The 17,543-nt window shown below is 41.5% G+C and overlaps 1 protein-coding gene and 1 long non-coding RNA gene across 3 annotated transcripts in view; one reads left to right on the forward strand and one right to left on the reverse strand.

The window, feature by feature from the left end:
• The window catches only part of LOC134534255 (uncharacterized), a 241,122-nt gene that overhangs the window by 136,298 nt on the left and 87,281 nt on the right, over window positions 1–17,543 (reverse strand). The window lies entirely within an intron of this gene.
• Window positions 1–17,543, forward strand: part of LOC134534253 (thyrotroph embryonic factor) — a 207,966-nt gene that overhangs the window by 56,123 nt on the left and 134,300 nt on the right. The window lies entirely within an intron of this gene.

Below are 17,543 nucleotides of genomic sequence, written 5' to 3' on the forward strand. Positions count from 1 at the left end.
AGAAACTAAAACAGAAAAAAGATAAATGACTTACAAACTAGGCATTTCGTTACGAAATATGCAAACACCCAACTCAGGGATGGACGTGCAGTGCTTAAGATAAAACTAAAATAAGAACTTAAAATATATATTTTTATTTTTTTTATTTTTTTTTTAGATTTTTTATTATTATTTTAGAAATATATATTTTTGATGTCTATTACTAAGTATCTAGGACTTATTACTAATTTACAAATCTCTAATATCTACTACTATACTACTAGTTAAATATAGAGGAACTGTCGGTGTATAAAGTTACAGGTGAATTAAGTCAAGACCTATTCGCATTCTGGCATTTGTTGCAAGCTTGTAATTCAAAATCCCATGTATTTCAGAAACACAACCGGCACTGGAGGTGAAGCCTGCCAGGCGGGCCATGCCCATCGTGCATAGGGAGTCAGCCCTAACACAACAGGCAGTGAACTCCCGGGAGCCGAACCTACACCTGCGTGCTTCGGACCATTTTGAATTAGCTAATTATTCATTAATGTCTATAATTTAAGTTTCAACTCGCGGGAGACTGATTGGCCGATCGCTCAGCCAGCCACAGCACACTACGGAGGTCTGTGAGCCAAGATTGAATTTGGCATTTTATATTTTCCATGCAACTCTGGATCTTGTTCGCCCAGTGATGAAATATATGGGTTTCTGCTTATGGCACATTTATCATAGAATTTTTGCGCAGTTCGGAAATAATAATGTTTTAAAAGTTCGAGTTTGAGCTCTCTGTGCATAGCCCTTACGGGGCAATACACAGGCGCATCTGTCGCAATACGAATACTCTTATTCTGAATTCTCTGTAGCTTGATTAAGTGAGATTCCGCTGCTGTTGCCCACACCGGCGCTGCATACGTGATTATTGGTTTTATCAAGTGTTTGAGTGGGTATTGGGTGTTCCGAGCAATCCCGAGGACGGTCGAAGATGCACGACGATGACGTGGCGGAGTGGCGCGCGGAGCTGTGGCGCGCGAGCCTGTGAGACGGGACTTGCGAGCCTGCAAACTATTCCAGTTTCATTTTTATCATCCTAACGACATTGCTTTAACAAAACGACCAAAACCAATAAAAAATTAGTATGTTCTAGTTAAGCACAAAAATAAATACTTCTTCAAAGAAAATAAACCCACGTAAGCGACAGCTAACTTAACAATGAAGAAAGTTAACGGAACCGGTAACAGTGTCCCACGTCTGTCGGCAGAGTTTTAGTAATTAACTGCACCAAGCCCCCGACACCCCCGCATTGTAGACTCTTTTCCACTCTGTCCAACTCTTCTTCCGGTTCCATCCTTCTGTCTCCCGGCATGGTACACACCCTGCATGATTAGAGCGTATGGGCTTCGGCCTGAGACGCACTTAGTCTTCCTCCCTAACCCGGAACACTCCCCAACACACTTAGTTTTAATTTGGGTTAGGAAAATAATAAAAAAAATGAACTGTATTGATCACCTAATGACTATCCCGTGACATCTGACCAGCAAATATATAATAAGGGTTATATAAAAAAATTTTGCTAACCATTCTAAACACGAAACTTTTTTTTAAGTTTATTTCAGTTTTTTGTCAAAGACTCATAAGTAATAGCGTTACTTAATTTTTTAACGCAGGAACCACCTGAGCATTCTATTGTCTCGACAATTTTTTTTTGCCACGTTATGATTGATAAATATAAGCAGTTCTCTAGTCCCGCCCACAAAGACTTCCTGCTCTACTCTCATTGGTCGATGAGCCACGTGTCCCGCCTCGCACCGACAGCAGTCGGAGCGACAAGTCGAACTCAAGTTTCAGACGTCCCTGAGCTGTCCGCTGATAACTTATCTGAGATAAAAAAATTTAATTTATAATTGTCATTTGTTTCTTGATGGATGACATTCACTATTCAGGATCTAAGTTTTCTTGTGACGTCTGACCAGGCGAGAACGTGAAAAGTGGCTGCAACCAGTGAACACGTATTATCGTTGAAAGATTTGTGCAATGGGAGTGCATGACTTGATGTAAGCTTTTGGACATACGCCATTACTAAGCACATGCATGTCTGTAGAAGAAAACTAAAAAAAAAAAAAAAACTAAAAAATATCCAAAAGACAAAGAAACACAAATTAAGCAAAATATTGCTGTTGTCAACAGGATATAAACACCACATAATATCTATTCCATAACAGGAATATGGTCAACAAACAAAGAAAAACATGTGCTTAGCAATGGCTAGGGGTAGGTAGTTTTCGCGAATAAATCTGAACGCCTATTAGACTGCAACAAGGTGTACCCGCACCAGAGGTTTCTTCCCTGTGATTGGCGGCCGTCTGAGAGAGAAGTCGTTGCCCTTTTTGACCGAGCCACTCAGGACGTGTTTGCTTCCGCACTGAATCACTGTGATTGGTGTTGCAACAATCGACCTGCGCCTGAAATAATTGCACCCAATCACGAAACACAGACGATGCTACAGTGTTTTAACTTTCAGCTAGTCTCGGAATCTTTTTCGCTAAATATGCATGGCCCTAGCAATGGCGTATGTCCAAAAGCGTACATCAAGTCAGTGAACACGTGACGACAACGTGACCACGTGTAGTCCAGCTTGGCATCGGGGAAACAACGAGAATCACGGCGGTAGTCCAAGACATGCCGGCGAGGTCGCGAGTAAAGCGCCGCCTTGTTTGGGACACGATCGCAACCTAACTCGCGGGCCCGTATTCCGGAACGCGTCCAGACTGAATCCCAGCGAGGGAAACAAAAATCGGCGACCGTAATTTAACAAACTCGGTTCGACGTCCGTCATTAAGGGGGCCCGCCTCGTCAGGGGTGTATCTGTATCAGTGAGGCGGGATGATAAGCGCGACGCTCGCTGGTGCTTCTAGCGCGGTGTTGCCTCTGAGCTGGCGCGCAGTCTTCTCGTCGTACACAAGATAACTGTCAAATTTGAGCGGTGACCATAACATTACATGGCACAGAAATGAAGATAAAGGTGTAATGCAAGCCCCTTAAGCGCTTTCAAGAATCTGTACCGGTTGTTTTACGCCTAAACATTACTCTGAAAACATGCGTTTTTAACAATTTTAACTCTTCTGAAAATGCAGTTTAAAAAACTTTATCCGAGATCAAAAGTACTTTTTTTGGCCGTCAGCGAACTCTTAAATGCTTTTTTCGTAAGCAGACCCCCGCTCGGATATCTTGAGTAGTTTTGAAAATCGCGTTGTTTTTTCCCCTGAAGCTCTGCGCACCGTGTGTGTGCCCGGGTAGGCGGAGCCCCTTAAGCGTATGAAATGTTTTTTTTTTTTTTTTCCGTTCCGTCTCTCGTGTTTCCGTGAGCTGGGCCCATGAAGGATGGGCGGGGAGGGGGAGTGGGGGAGTGGGGCGCTCAAGGGCGCGCCGTCACGCAAGACGCCCTCGTGCTCGCTCCCATGACGGACGACCCGAGGGCCGGGAGTCGACGGCGACCCCCCTCTCCCCCCCCCCATGACAGCCCCGCCGGGCCCTGCGTGACCGGGACAGGACCTCCCCCCCTCCCCCCGGGCCAGCCCCGAGCAACTGGTCGCCAGGGGAATGTGACCCTTCCGCGCGCAACAGGTCGTCCGCCTCGGCGTCTCGCCGCAACGACGACCCTGCGTGCAATCACCGCCGACCACACCGCCGTCTGCGCATCCGCAAATGAAGTAGCGTGATCATCGAAATGGACGTGTAGCTTTTGGAGCATTTGGAGCTGTTGGAGTTGTTGGAGCTGTATGAGTTTTTGGAGCTCTTGGAGCCTAGCGTATATTGTTGAGATTATCTTTGAAAGACTTGATGTAAGTTTTTGGACATACGCCATTGCTAAGAATCAAGTCATGCACTCCCATTGCACAAATCTTTTAAAGATAATATCTTTGAAAGATTTGTGCAATGGGAGTGCATGACTTGATGTAAGCTTTTGGACATACGCCATTGCTAAGCATTTCAAACTTCCTCAGAGAAATATGTATACCGGGACCATACCGGGCATTGATATTATCTTTGAAAGATTTGTGCAACGGGAGTGCATGACTTGATGTAAGCTTTTGGACATACGCATAAGCATTGCTTAGCAATGGCGTATGTCCAAAAGCTTACATCAAGTTGTATTGTTGAGATCGAATTAATGAGACGAGAACGTATCACACTGCTTCGAATTTTTTTCGATCATATGTGCTTGTTTTTTTTTTTAATGTTGTTTTGACTCGTGTATTGTATGACTCGTGTAAAGATTCTTAACTTAAATATTGATACGTTAAATAGTAACTACTCTTGTGACAATAAAGGATGCTGGAAAAAGAAATAATCGTTGGATGTAATGAATGGTATTGAATACGCTATTACAGAAAACCTTAAAAATTAATTATTTTAAGCGTGACGTTATAATGTATCGAAACAATCGATTATCAACTTTTTTTTTAAGTTCGAACGGAGGCTCGTAACTATCAGTCCCGCATATTATAGTGTTAATAATAATAATCGCCTCAGGATTTTTTTTTGCCATGATGTTTTGAAACAACTCCTGACTGATTAATTTTTTTCCCGTCATTTAACAGTTACCTTTAACATTATGAATTGAATTATATAATATATATTTTTTTTGCACACGAAACCTCTCGCCTAAACGCATACACCTTCTCCGTTCCCGTCGTGGGTAAAAAAAATCATAGGTCATAGACATACATAGTGTGTCATTTCTCTTTACCCGCCACTCTGACATATGTATAGCACTGTCCATTTTGCTTCAACTCTCGGACAGTATTTCACCCTGTGTTCAGCCCGGGCAACGCCGGCTACTGCAGCTAGTGACTGTTATAAATGCGTCAAGGCGTGGAACTGGCATATAGCCACGGATATATATCTCTGGCCGCCAAGTTATGTTGAGTAGCCAGTGTTGACACGTTTCATGTCCCAAGGAGCACCGGAAACGAACCGGTCGCTAAGACATTTTCTAGGCTGTATTTCCAAGCTTGGTAGGCCTGATTCAGTCCTTGAACATGGATAATCCCCCCACACGGTGTTTCATAGGACGGACGCCAGCATGACTCTACACCGGCACTGGGAAAATGGCCAGCAAGTGGAAACCAGATTATAGACAGGTTTACTAACCGACATTTTTCGTTATTTTGTAAATCTCCGGAAATTTGAATTGTTCTACTCTGCTAATCCAAAGTAAGCAAGAAACGTAGCGCCCCGCAGACTTGCGTTAGTATTTCATCTTACGCTTAGCTATCCCTATAAGTATGCACATAATTTTAAATAAATTGTCACATGATTTAGGTATACAATAGTATTACATTTTAACAGGAGGAGAAATGCCGAGATGTTTTATCACATTTAAATAAGCTATTCACAACATGCCAACATTTTCTCATAGATACAACAGCATTTTACGATAAAATATTCTCTGAGATTTTTTTTTTTGAGTAATATAATTTAAGTATGTAAATATCTTCCAATAATTACCAACCTCGACCCACACAATACCAGTTCATTGAGTCACTCTAATATTGTTACTTCTATGTTGTAATTAAGTATGTTATTATGTCTGATCGAAGGTGTAAACCGAGGCTTTCAGACTATTTCTTAACCTTGGAAATCAGTTTGATTTTTCAACGTGGAGTGTTTGATTCGAGTGCCTGAGAGATATGCAGGTTCGCATAACTGTCCGTGTGTGCGGGTTGCGTTGTTCGCAGGCGCAGTGTGAATGCCACACCAGTTATTCCACTCGCTATTACACAAACCCTCATCTGCCTCTTTGAAAATACAACGTCGGCTTGGTTATAAAATTTTTTTCTTCTTGTTTTTGTTTGTGCTTGTAAACTTAGTTATTTCATTTCAAGGATTTTTTTTTTACTCTCCTGCCAGGTATGGCATGAGAGTTTCATTATCTTGTCAAGCAAGTTTCTCAAACAGTTAAGCGTGCCCCATATTCCCTGTCAAGTCACTGTGCTGAACGGACTGGAACGTATCATTTCAGGCTGAAAACATAATGGGAAACTCAACTAAACATCTAGAATCATGTGTATGAAGCTCGCTGAATTTAGAGTTGGAAATACTGGAATAGATTTAGTAGACTCATTACTTTCCCGTAACTGTTAAAATTGTGTGAATTTTTTTTTAAATATTTGTCTATTGCATGAATACGGAACGTAACTGAATTTGGTTGGAATTATCAATGTCCAGTATTGCAATTTTTGTAAACTACCATGACAATGAAACTGTTATGAGATTTATCCTTTCTTAAAAACACACATGCCGATTTATTTGAAACCTTAAAGACCACATGTTTATAACTGTATGTTCCTTTGGTTACTTCACATTAATATCTTTGATATTCTATTATCTTTACTATCGTGCGCATAAAACCTTTGTTTGGATAGTGTAGACAAGCGGTTCCCTAAAGTTGTTCCGCGGAACTCCAGGGTACGAGTGTACCTTTTAGACACGTAACATTATCTACGTTTTTAGTTTGACAGCAGAAAATTCTTCCATAACTTGTAATAAAAAAGAAATTCTGATAAATAATTAAATAGCCTGGTTCTGTAGAAAAAAAAGAAAGTATATTTTACAATAGAATAGTCTCTGTGGAATTACATTGTAATGCCTCATGAATCCGCCATAAATTTGCACTCGTTCATGCTATAGAATATATGAGCGGCATATTAATCAACACTTTGGAACGATTATAGTGTAGTTTTAACCATTATTATAAACAATATATAAAGTATCTTAAACTTTAATATGCTGTGTTTAATAGCAATAGAAACTGTATGCTGCACATTATTTGTAAAAAAACAATTGTGCAGCGTAATGATATTAATTATGATGATGGTAATGATTTCGGTAACATGATGCACCTGAATGTGTTATTAATCGCAGTACATTCGCATTCCTGTATCTAGGAAAATAAATTTAAAAAATTGGATAGTCTTGAATCAATGTTCTTTGGCTGATAAGTAAAACGTCATAATTATTGGACCAAGGTGGACGTTAGGGCAGTGATTCGAAATGAAAATAGTTGTAGATGACGACATGAATTTCAGTTAAACTTAGTGAATTTTATAGTGAATACACTTAATGAATTATGCTTAGTGAACCTTTCACCGCTTCACATTTACGGCGCGTACATGCAAATGCTATTCTTGTCGAGAGACGCAGAGACGCATCTTACTCCTTCAGCAACCTTCGCTTCCCTTCGGAAAACTTCGGCAACCTTCGACCCTCTTCCGAGATCTTCATCTTTTTTTCTTAAATCTCCTCTCCTTTCTCTCTCCCCTTTGACGTGTTCCTGCAAGGTGTTGATACCGGCTAGATGACTAGCGATGTAGTCTCACCGACAGCGTATTTTATCTATTTCCTTGGATCTGAAAATTAACATTCTTGTAGCTCGGCTAGAATATGAATGAAGGTTTTTGACGTGACAACGTCTAATAAATCGATTAACGCCGGCTGCACGCACGAAAAAGGATGACTCATTGTCCCGTTACGCATTGTCCCGTTACGCTCAATGTACGCTTGCGCCGCATCTATCTCTCTTCCACTCGATTGGAACAACCATCGATTTGACTTTTTCGAGGCACATTAAACTTGAAACACTCCCATTCGTTTCCTACTTTTCCTATCATCGTCCTATCCTTAACAGAATAATACAGATTGGAAGAAGTTAAATAGCAAACAAGTATAAAAGTTATAGTTAAAATAATCTGTTCGTTAAAGTAATAAACATATTTGAATTAATGAGTGCAAATAAAAGTAAAATTATCAATTAAATTGTAGATTTCATTTCACTCCTTTGTATCCATACAAAATAGTGATAATTCAATAAAAATGATTCAATTTTATTCATAAAAGTATGCAATCATTTCATCAATGTTTTTGTTATGGCGTTGTCACGTTAAACTATCGTCCGTAAACCGACTTTACAGACAACCAATTTTTTTTTAGGTCTGTAAGTTTGGAAAATTCTACAGATGTGTAGGTCAGTTGTCGCGAGGGTAGGCACTGCACCACTCCAGGTCTCAGAGGTGGCCTCGGTGGGGGAAAGTACGAGCTTCGACTCCCCGCTGCGGTGAAAGCTGTCCGGCGTGAAACATGCTACTGTTTACATCTCGGGCAGCCTTCTTTTCACAGACTAGAGAGCCAAAACCCCCCAAGTTCCCCGAAGTTCACGTTTTTTTTCTCCGTATCTTTCATATAGCTATCCTAACCAAATCAACCGTCCACAATGTTTTAAAGTATTTATAACGTAGCTAGCCTAACCTAATTGACCATTAGTATCATTTTATTAACACCGCCATTTTTATTTACAATGAACAAAAAAAACCGAATTGCACGATCGGGCGTTTGGCTCTCTCGTCTGTGAAAAGAAGGCTGCCCTTACATATTCTCAGGGTTTGCAGTGACGAACGTGTTGGAAAGCCCAAGTGTGTTGGGGTTTCAATGATAGTAACCACTTATCTCACGATCGGGCGTGCCACAGCATAACGCTTGCAATGTGGTGAGACCAAGGCATGTCTCTGCCATGACTATTGATGAGCACTCATCCAGTACCTAAGTGGTTCGGTGCCTACTGTCATGTAGGATGCCCAGTCCATTGTTTTTTTTTTCTCTATGCATAACCGTGGCTTTAAATATAGTCGTACTGAGAAAAAACGCTTTTAGCCAATGAAATTACTTACATGAATTCGACCAAAAAAAAGTCTAGTTATTAGACTTTTATTTATTCATATTAACTTTAATTTGTAGCATTACATCACTAAGTATGTGCATAACTTGAATTCTTCCATTGTTAATTTATTTATATTTTAATGCGTAAATCTAGATGATTATTAGTTTTTTTTTTTACCTAATAGCTTGAATTTTTGATGTGGCAGAAAAGACAACCTGTTTGGCATACACGTGAGATTAAATAAATATCTTCTGCAGGTACCATTGTAGGAGATTTGACAGCTGCATCATAATGGTTTAGCGTATTATGTCGTCAGTGTTGTATGTGTTTATTTTCATCTTGATTTTTTTTTTTAATCACCTTGTGATGTTTCTTTGTTCACAGGTAAGTACACGCCTGGGTCCGAATACGCTTCGTGTTAAGTCTTCAAGCATCGGTGGGATTGGGTGAGCAATGTCCAAGACAGAAATAACAATTAAAGTTTTTATTTTTTATTTTCGCCCCATGGAAAATAGTGACACAATATGGGACAACTGCTAGCAGTCGAAAGTATTGGACGCAGTGTGCTAGTTGGTTAAAATAAATTAGTAGTTTTGGAGTGCCCAAAAAAATTATATTATTGGAATTTCATCCATCATTCATCGGAACAATTTTTAAAATGTTTGGGTTAGTACTATTTACGACATCGGGACAACATGTTCGTATTTGACGTTTAGAAACTTCTGTTAACAATGTTGAGGAGTATCCAGCTGGTGCAGTTGTTGTAAACATCTGAAGGTGAGGGAAGATTGTTGTCAGACGGGAGGGCGATCACGAAAACGAATATTCTTAGAAACTACGCCGTATTTCGACTTCCGAGCTGTAGATTACCGTTCTAAACAAAGGTAAAAAACACACACGTAGACACCAGTGCCCGATTTCCGGCAGCTAGCGCTCTGGACAGATTATGTTTAGCCGCTCTCTTTCCTTTTCCGGTTCCCGCCAAACATGATAAAAAAATTTCCAGATCAAGCTTACTTATTATTTGTTTTAAAACATCACTTTATGCAATTAAATACTAAGGTTTTTTCATAGACATAGGCTGTTTGTACTTTTATATCTTATTTAAATTTAGCAAATGGTTGCTGCAGTTTTAAACGGAAGAAGGATGAAAATCGTCACCGTTTAGTCAATTGTTTTTTTTTTTGTCGTTTTGACATGCTAATTGCTTTACAAATCGTTTGGAAGAAGAAAAAGAAAAAAACAAGATACCTTAGAGTTTCCACACGAGTACAGCTTCTTCAGGAAGGGGTTATCTGGGATCAGCCAGCAGAGTACGCGCTCGCCGCAGCAACTGTAAACACATTAACTTGCACACGTTGCTGAACCAGGAAACGTGCTTGTCATTCAAGCCGCAATCCTCTCGGGACTTTAATTTAAATTTTTTTCTTAAGGTGGTACCTGCCTCGGACGTGATAGATGGGGCCGTAAAAGTGGCCGAGCTGGCAGCGCTGATGAGAGCGGGTTGAATGTTTCCCCCTCCTCTCCCCCCAGACCCCCTGTCACGGGACCCACCTCGCCGCGTCCGGGGAACAGGTTGCTCCGGGGGGCGTGTCGGGGCGGGGGTCGCCGATGTCGGGAGAGGCGTCCAGTGGTTCGGAGACCGCCGAGAAGGGGAGACTGAAATGCTGCCCCTTGGAAGGGCAGCCCTTCAGGAATTTTTTTCTGGAAATGGTTTGGTTGTACAGCGACTAGAAGGGTAGCCCATCCAATTACTGAAAACATGTTTCTTTAAGTGTTTAAATAATCCTGAAAACTTTCCCCTTGGAAGGGCAGCCCATCAGGATTTTTCTGACAGTAGTGTTTTTGAAAGGTTGTCTGAATTTTTGCCCCTTGGATGGGCAGCCTTCAGGATTTTTCTGACAGTGGTCCGGCGTGCCACTCAGTGTATTAATTTTTTTCTCTCCGATATTGAGGTCATAAGATAAATAAAGAGGCGGGAAAATTATTAGGCTCAAAGTAAAAAAAAAAGTTTATTTTTGAAGTGAAAACTTTTTTAGCCGCGTTGAGCGATTTTTGGTAGGGGCTAAACTTAAGGGTAGTCGCTACCGACATGCTAGTGACGTGTTGCGCCAGACTGGCGAATCGCGAAGGCCTGTGCACATGTATACGCATATATACACTAATACATTGTATATACTCGACTGTATCATGTGCGTGTTGGACTTTTTTTTTTTGGATGGGTAAAATCTTGTGAGTTCGCGTCACCGACATGCTGTAGTAGCAGTAAGTGAAGTTAATTTGACCACGTGAATACATGACCTAGGTCTGACATCACTGGTAAGTCATAGCTAGGTAATGAATTTTTACGTAATTTTTACATACCACTGACATCTGTTGTGACTAAAAAATGATGTAAGGATAAATGATATCATTCTGACATCTTACTGATATAATACCAAAATCATTTTCTTACGTACATTTGACGTAGAAATGATGTTATATTACACATTTAAAAACAATTTTTTAAGTTTTCACTTTCTTTGACAGTCCCCATGACTGGCTTTTTTTTATTAGTTTATTTTTCCTTACATAGTTTCTAGAATCACTCAGCCGTGTAATATATTTTAAAGGAAAGTTGATTTTTTTTGTGGCACTATATTTCGTTTGAGCTGTTCTCTTCTCCACTGGCCTGCTGACTACTTGAAAACCACCGACTCTGCGAACGAACTGCACTGAGGTTGCTTCATGGCTGCAGTGTCCCCACCGGTTAATTACTTCAACTTAGCTTGGAAGTAGAAATGTTCCCTGACTGTCTTCATGAAGTTTTTCTCTTTCGTCACCTACAACAAACGAAGGTAGAAAGACCAAATGCCATTACTTTTTTTTTTTTTGACGTGGTAACTTCTTATAAATCGATGAACGCCGGCTGCACACACGAAAATTTTTCATGTTCCGCCTGAGCCGAGCGTGCAAGAACCTGCCAACCACCGTACGAGAAAATCTTCTATAATATCAAACAGGTTAAGGCAGGCTTTTTAATTAATTGTTCGTCATTATATTTAAACAAATTATTTAGATTAAATTTCCAAAAACTGTAAATAATATTTGAAAATTAAAGGTATGAAATTTTTCATCAATGTTTTCTTATGACGTTATCACGTAAAATTATCGTCCGTAAACCGACTTTACAGACAAACCCCTTTTTAAGATATATCATCGAATCCATTATAATTTATTGTAAACCTTTGACTGAAACCATTTTTTTATGAAAATAACTATTACTCTAAAATTAGGGAGTTTCAAAATTTAGAAATAATTAAAACTTTCTTAGTATCAAATCCGTCGAAATTTATTAATATACATCTTAATGTGACAAACATTTTTCCACAAAATATATTTAATACGACCACGTATTAGTACGAGGGATGTGGGAAAGAGTGTTTGCTGCGCGTAGAGGCGACACCGCGCTGGAAGCAGCAGCGAGCGTCGCCTCAACTGACACGCCGGGTGGCGCGGTAGCGGCGCGCGCTGCGATGGGGAAGCCTAAGATGTACATCAAGTTCTGTCCCTGTCCGAACACGCCCGAATATTCACCTTCGGCCAACCTCGGGGTTTATTTATATATCTATTTACATTTCTCTGTTTATTTTAATGTAGCTATAACTAACCCAACTAACCGTCCATAGTGTTTTAAAAGTTTTTTAATGTAGCTGACCTAACCGACCACTTTTAATATTTGAATTAAATTGTTTCCTGCGCAAAAATAAAACAAATCCCGAGGTTGGCGGAAGGTGAATATTCGGGCGTGTTCGGGCAGGGACGGAACTTGATGGACATCTCAGGCTTCTCGCTGCGATGTGGCCGAAGATACGCACGTCGACGGCGGACCGCGGGACTTGAGGGATGGACTGTCCGCTGAGGAATGGACTGTCACGTGAGCGGAGGTCAGCCGGCACGATGTCACCGACCAGCGTCCCCGCCGTTGGCTGGCCATTACCATAACCCGCCTCCTCAGGTGGACCCCCCACCCCACCCCTTTCTCCTTCTGTGACTTCCCTTTCAGCACGTATTAGAATATAACTCAGAAGCCCTAGGAGCAAAAACTTCATTATTTAAAATAAAATATATCGTATGCCTCCGTGGAGGATGATTTCAGAACTTCCCCTCCCTTGCAACCCCCTCCCCCAGCTCTTTATGAACAGTGGTGTATACTGGACGTTTTTTCAGAAAATAGATATAGGTACGTTGGTATCCAATGCAGTCATCCAGCTGTGAATGCATTGAATTTTTATATTTGCTACCGGCGCGGCTCGCGTTCCTCCTTGTTCAACCAGCAGCGTAGAGAGCGCTGTTGAGACGCCACCTGTTATGAATGTTCAAATTTCGTTCAGAGATTTGGCGGGTTCCGAATGGCAGAATTGTTTTATATGAAACAGTAACACTTTGTGGTGTATTTCAAAACCGAATAATATTTATTTAGAAAATTGTCTTTTCTCTCTCTCTCTCTCTCTCTCTCTCTCTCTCTCTCTCTCTCTCTCTCTCTCTCTCTCTCTCTCTCTCTCTCTCTGCCGTTTTAACCGTACTATATACTTACGATTCGAGGTTTGAATTGCCAAAGAAGTTTCACTTCTACCACGTTTACTGAGTTACACGCACTTGTATGCCACCATGGAGGATGATTTCAAAAAAATCCCTCATCTTTTTTTATTCCCCCTTTGTTAGCTGAATATGCCCTTGAACAGTGGTTTAAACAGGACTTCTTTTTTTAAAATAAAGTTTGCTTTTTTTAACTATCCTTTTGTAAATCTGGGTCGTAGGCGTTCGTTATCAGAGTCTTCCGTTAATTCTTGGCTTTCGGAGTTGAGGTTACATCCCCGACGTTTCGGCACGCCCTGCGACTGTAATCTTCCGAGGACGATTTACTGAAGGAATGGCGGTAACGTGGGCCACATCTTCATTTACACAGCCGAGACGCCAACCCAGAAGCAAATAAGTAGTTTTTGTTGTTGTTAAAAGTAGGTTTAAAAACACGTCACGAAACGTTTTTTTTTGTCCAACGTAGTAAATTGCATTTGCAAACATCGCTCAAAAAATGTATTTGTGTATGTTATTGCTTGTCCGTTGTGTGTGAACAACACGCACTATGTCCGTGCGTGTGGTGTGAAATGCGTGTCTTCAAACAAAACTTCCCCTCCCCGCCAAACCGCCCCTTCCTTCACGGGACTGAAGCCTTGGTTGTGTCAGTGGCGTGGAACGTCTGGTGTGCACGGGCAGTGTTCCGTAGCTGTATTCGTGCGCACCGTGTGCACAGGTTAGGGGTACCGGAACACAAGCCAAGGGCTCGGATGTGTGAGTTCTGCCACGGTCATTCTACTTCCGGCCGACATTCTGCATCGTGCGCTGACGTCATTAGGCATGAACGTTTGACGGGAACAAGTTTACGATGTCATCTTTAGTAAAATGTGAACTAAATGAATGTGTTGAGTGTAGCTAATTCATTAGGTGTCTTCTTGTGCGATGAGAGAATATCGCAGAATAAATATGGCAGATTATTAATATGTGAGTGAAGTTTTTGACTTGACGTCTAATAAATCGATGAACGCCGGCTGCGCGCACGAAAAAGTGTCCCATAACGCACTTTATCCCGTTACACTGTGTCCCGTTACGCTCATTGTACGCTTGCGCCGCATCTATCTCTCTTCCACTCGATTGGAACAACCATGATTTGACTTTTTCGAGGCACATTAAACTTGAAACACTCCCGTTCGTTTCCTACTTTTCCTATCATCGTCCTATCCTTAACAGAATAACAGATATTGGAAGAAGTTAAATAGCAAACATGTATAAAAGTTATAGTTAAAATAATCTCTTCGTTAAAGTAATAAACATATTTGAATTAATGAGTGCAAATAAAAGTAAATTTATCAATTAAATTGTAGATTTCATTTCACTCCTTCTTTGTATCCGTACAAAATAGTGATAATTCAATAAAAAATGATTCAATTTTATTCATAAAAGTATGCAATCATTTCATCAATGTTTTGTCATGACGTTGTCACGTTAAACTATCGTCCTTAAACCGACTTTACAGACAACCCATTTTTTTTTTAAATCCTTCTTTTGAATCCTGGGAGGGAGGCCACCCCCTGGCTACGCCCCCTGAGTCTAGTTCGACTACCGTTCAACTTCCGCACTGATTCCTTGTAAAGACGTTCAGCTGTGAAGTGAAGTTTGGACGCCCCTGTCCTCGAGTCTGTAGCGACACGTGTCGTGGAGGTTATCAGGATTCCTGTAAGACGGCTCGGGACGCGCGCTGCAAGTTGACACGGTTCGGCCCGTTCAGGCGGGCGGGTTCCTTTTAAGGCGGTGTCCTCCCCTTGGTGTGGGCCCGGGGGGGGGGGGGGGGGGGGGCACACGTGCCGGCACCGCGGAGAGGCTTTTAATTCTTCATTAGCCGCGCGATCGGCGCGGCGGTTGTCGTCGTTTCCAACCGGTCCCTTAATCACCACCCTTCCTCGTGCGAGTTAGGGAACCGCCGATAAGCTTTGATTTCCCCCGGCGATCGGGGAACTTCGATGCCGCACGCATTCCGTCCTTGAAGAGAATTTCTGAGCCGCGTGTGTAGTGTGATTGGCATGCGCAGGAAAACGCCGCACGGCGAAGTTAGTGGTGGGTGATATGAAAGAGAGGAACAGAGAGAAGAACGAGAGATAGTGAAAATGCTATCATCAACGAGGAAATTTTTCGAGGGGACTGGAAACTTTTTCTGATTTGTATATCAATTTTGCGGCCTGTAAAGTAAGTCGGGATCAGAGCTTAACAAAAAAAAGATAACTACAGCCTTCAGGAGTGGGGCGCTCAATGGGTGAGAGGTAGACAACTGTGAGACCTTTTGCAGGTTTTTTCTTTCCTCGTGTTCGTTACACTCGTGAACTTCCTTTGTGTACTTCACCGAAGATGTGTAGTATATTTTAGGTAACAAGTTACTTGTCGAAGACACAGATGGCGGCAGCAGCGATGCTCGGGTGTTATGTAGCGTTTGCATTGTGGAAACAGTTTTGAACGGCTGTGTCTCATGGAAGTGACTATGTTTAACGATGGAGAAACTAAAGGCCGGCTTGCACAGTGGTGACTTGAGACGAAGTGGAGTATTCTTCGAATTTGATTAACCTGCCGAGTTTTTTTTTTTTCTCGGACTTGACTCACCTGACTCTGCAAGCGGCTCAATTCATGCCAACCATCGTCAGTCGGGTGTGCCCAAGCACCATTTCCGCGCGATATTTTGCGAGGAAGAAGATGGCGGCGGTGAGGCAGACACGTGACTCGGAGCACGTGACGGCACGCCCGACTCGGCGTCGCGGCTGGCCGTCGCGCACGGAGGACCGACAGTCGCCGCGCGAGTGGAGGCGCGAGGGGCACGCGAAAAGCGCGACAAACAGCGGCCATTGATGTGCTAAACAGCGGTCCGCGGCGCACACAAGGCGGCGACCTTGGAGGTGCGGCGCTGTGACGCACAGCTGCACTTGGCCGTCTTCTCGCCGCGTGAAGTCTGTGTCCCGTGTCGCCGTCCACACGTCCATCGCGTCGTCACTCTACAAGCAAACAAGAACTGAAAAAAAAAAAAATTGATTGTCTGTAAAGTCGGTTTACGTACGACAGTTTAACGTGACAACGTCATAAAAAAACATTGATGAAATGATTGATCCAGAAGAAAAAAAAAATCATATTCGGCTTGAGACTGAGCCGTAATAGGTTTTTGCAACCAAACCATTTAGGCATTAAAAATATTATATTCTTTGAGGAAGAAATTTTTTTTTATCTTTATATCTTTTGTATGATAAAATTTACCACTGCATACTTTAATGAATAAAATTGAATCATTTTTATTGAATTATCACTATTTAGTATAGATACAAAGAAGGAGTGAAATTAAATCTACAATTTAATTAATAAATTTACTTTTATTTGCATTCATTAATTCAAATATATTTATTACTTTTGAAGTGTCGCGCGCGCCGTATTTATTTTTACAAGTACAGAAAATAATTTCGCAGCGGTCGGGATTCGAACCGTCAACCTTTGGATTGGAAGTTAACGATGCTAAGCGCACGGCCACAAGGCCACATTACAAATATTTTTTTAGATGATATATATCGACATTGCAGTCGCCATCATCAGGGAGCAGTTACCTACCTACCCTCAGTAGGTAACTGCTCCCTGATAATGGCGACTGCAATGTCGACCGAAACGTTGGTGAATTATTTGCCATGGACACGACTACAACCGAGAAGCCAAGCTATTTCAGTATTGGAAGTGGTTGAGATAGAACCTTTAACGCTAAACTATATATACACATATATACATATATATGCATATATATATATATTTATTTATTTCGGACTCTTAGGTTACAAAACATAGGCAGGCCTATTTACCGTAAGCGAGCATTTTCTGTGCGCTGAGTGAATCGTTAAAAAAGAAAAAAGAAAAGTATGTTTTACAAGTAAATCTTTTGGAAACTAACGACCAAAATGTTGCAGTGTAATACTACAAGTGGGTTCGCCTGTGTATCGCATTTTTTTTAAATCTACTTAATATTCCTGTTGAAACTGTCTCGCCGTTCTCAGCCTTTTGTGCTCGTCAGCAGTGCCGTATATGTCCAATATATAATGTACATTTAGGCCAGTATTCCAAGACACGAAACTAAGGGTTTAGGGGTTGGATATGCTACACCTATAACGTGACCGTATTCCCAGTGCACGACATGACACGGCCGGTCCCTTATTTATAGGGAACGGATTTTGGTGGCCTATGCGTTGCCAATCTGTCGCCCAAATTCCGCACATGCGAACGCGCATGCGCCATTGAC

Source organism: Bacillus rossius, chromosome 7 (genome assembly GCF_032445375.1).
Source record: "Bacillus rossius redtenbacheri isolate Brsri chromosome 7, Brsri_v3, whole genome shotgun sequence".
In the NCBI taxonomy this organism is placed as follows: domain Eukaryota; kingdom Metazoa; phylum Arthropoda; class Insecta; order Phasmatodea; family Bacillidae; genus Bacillus; species Bacillus rossius.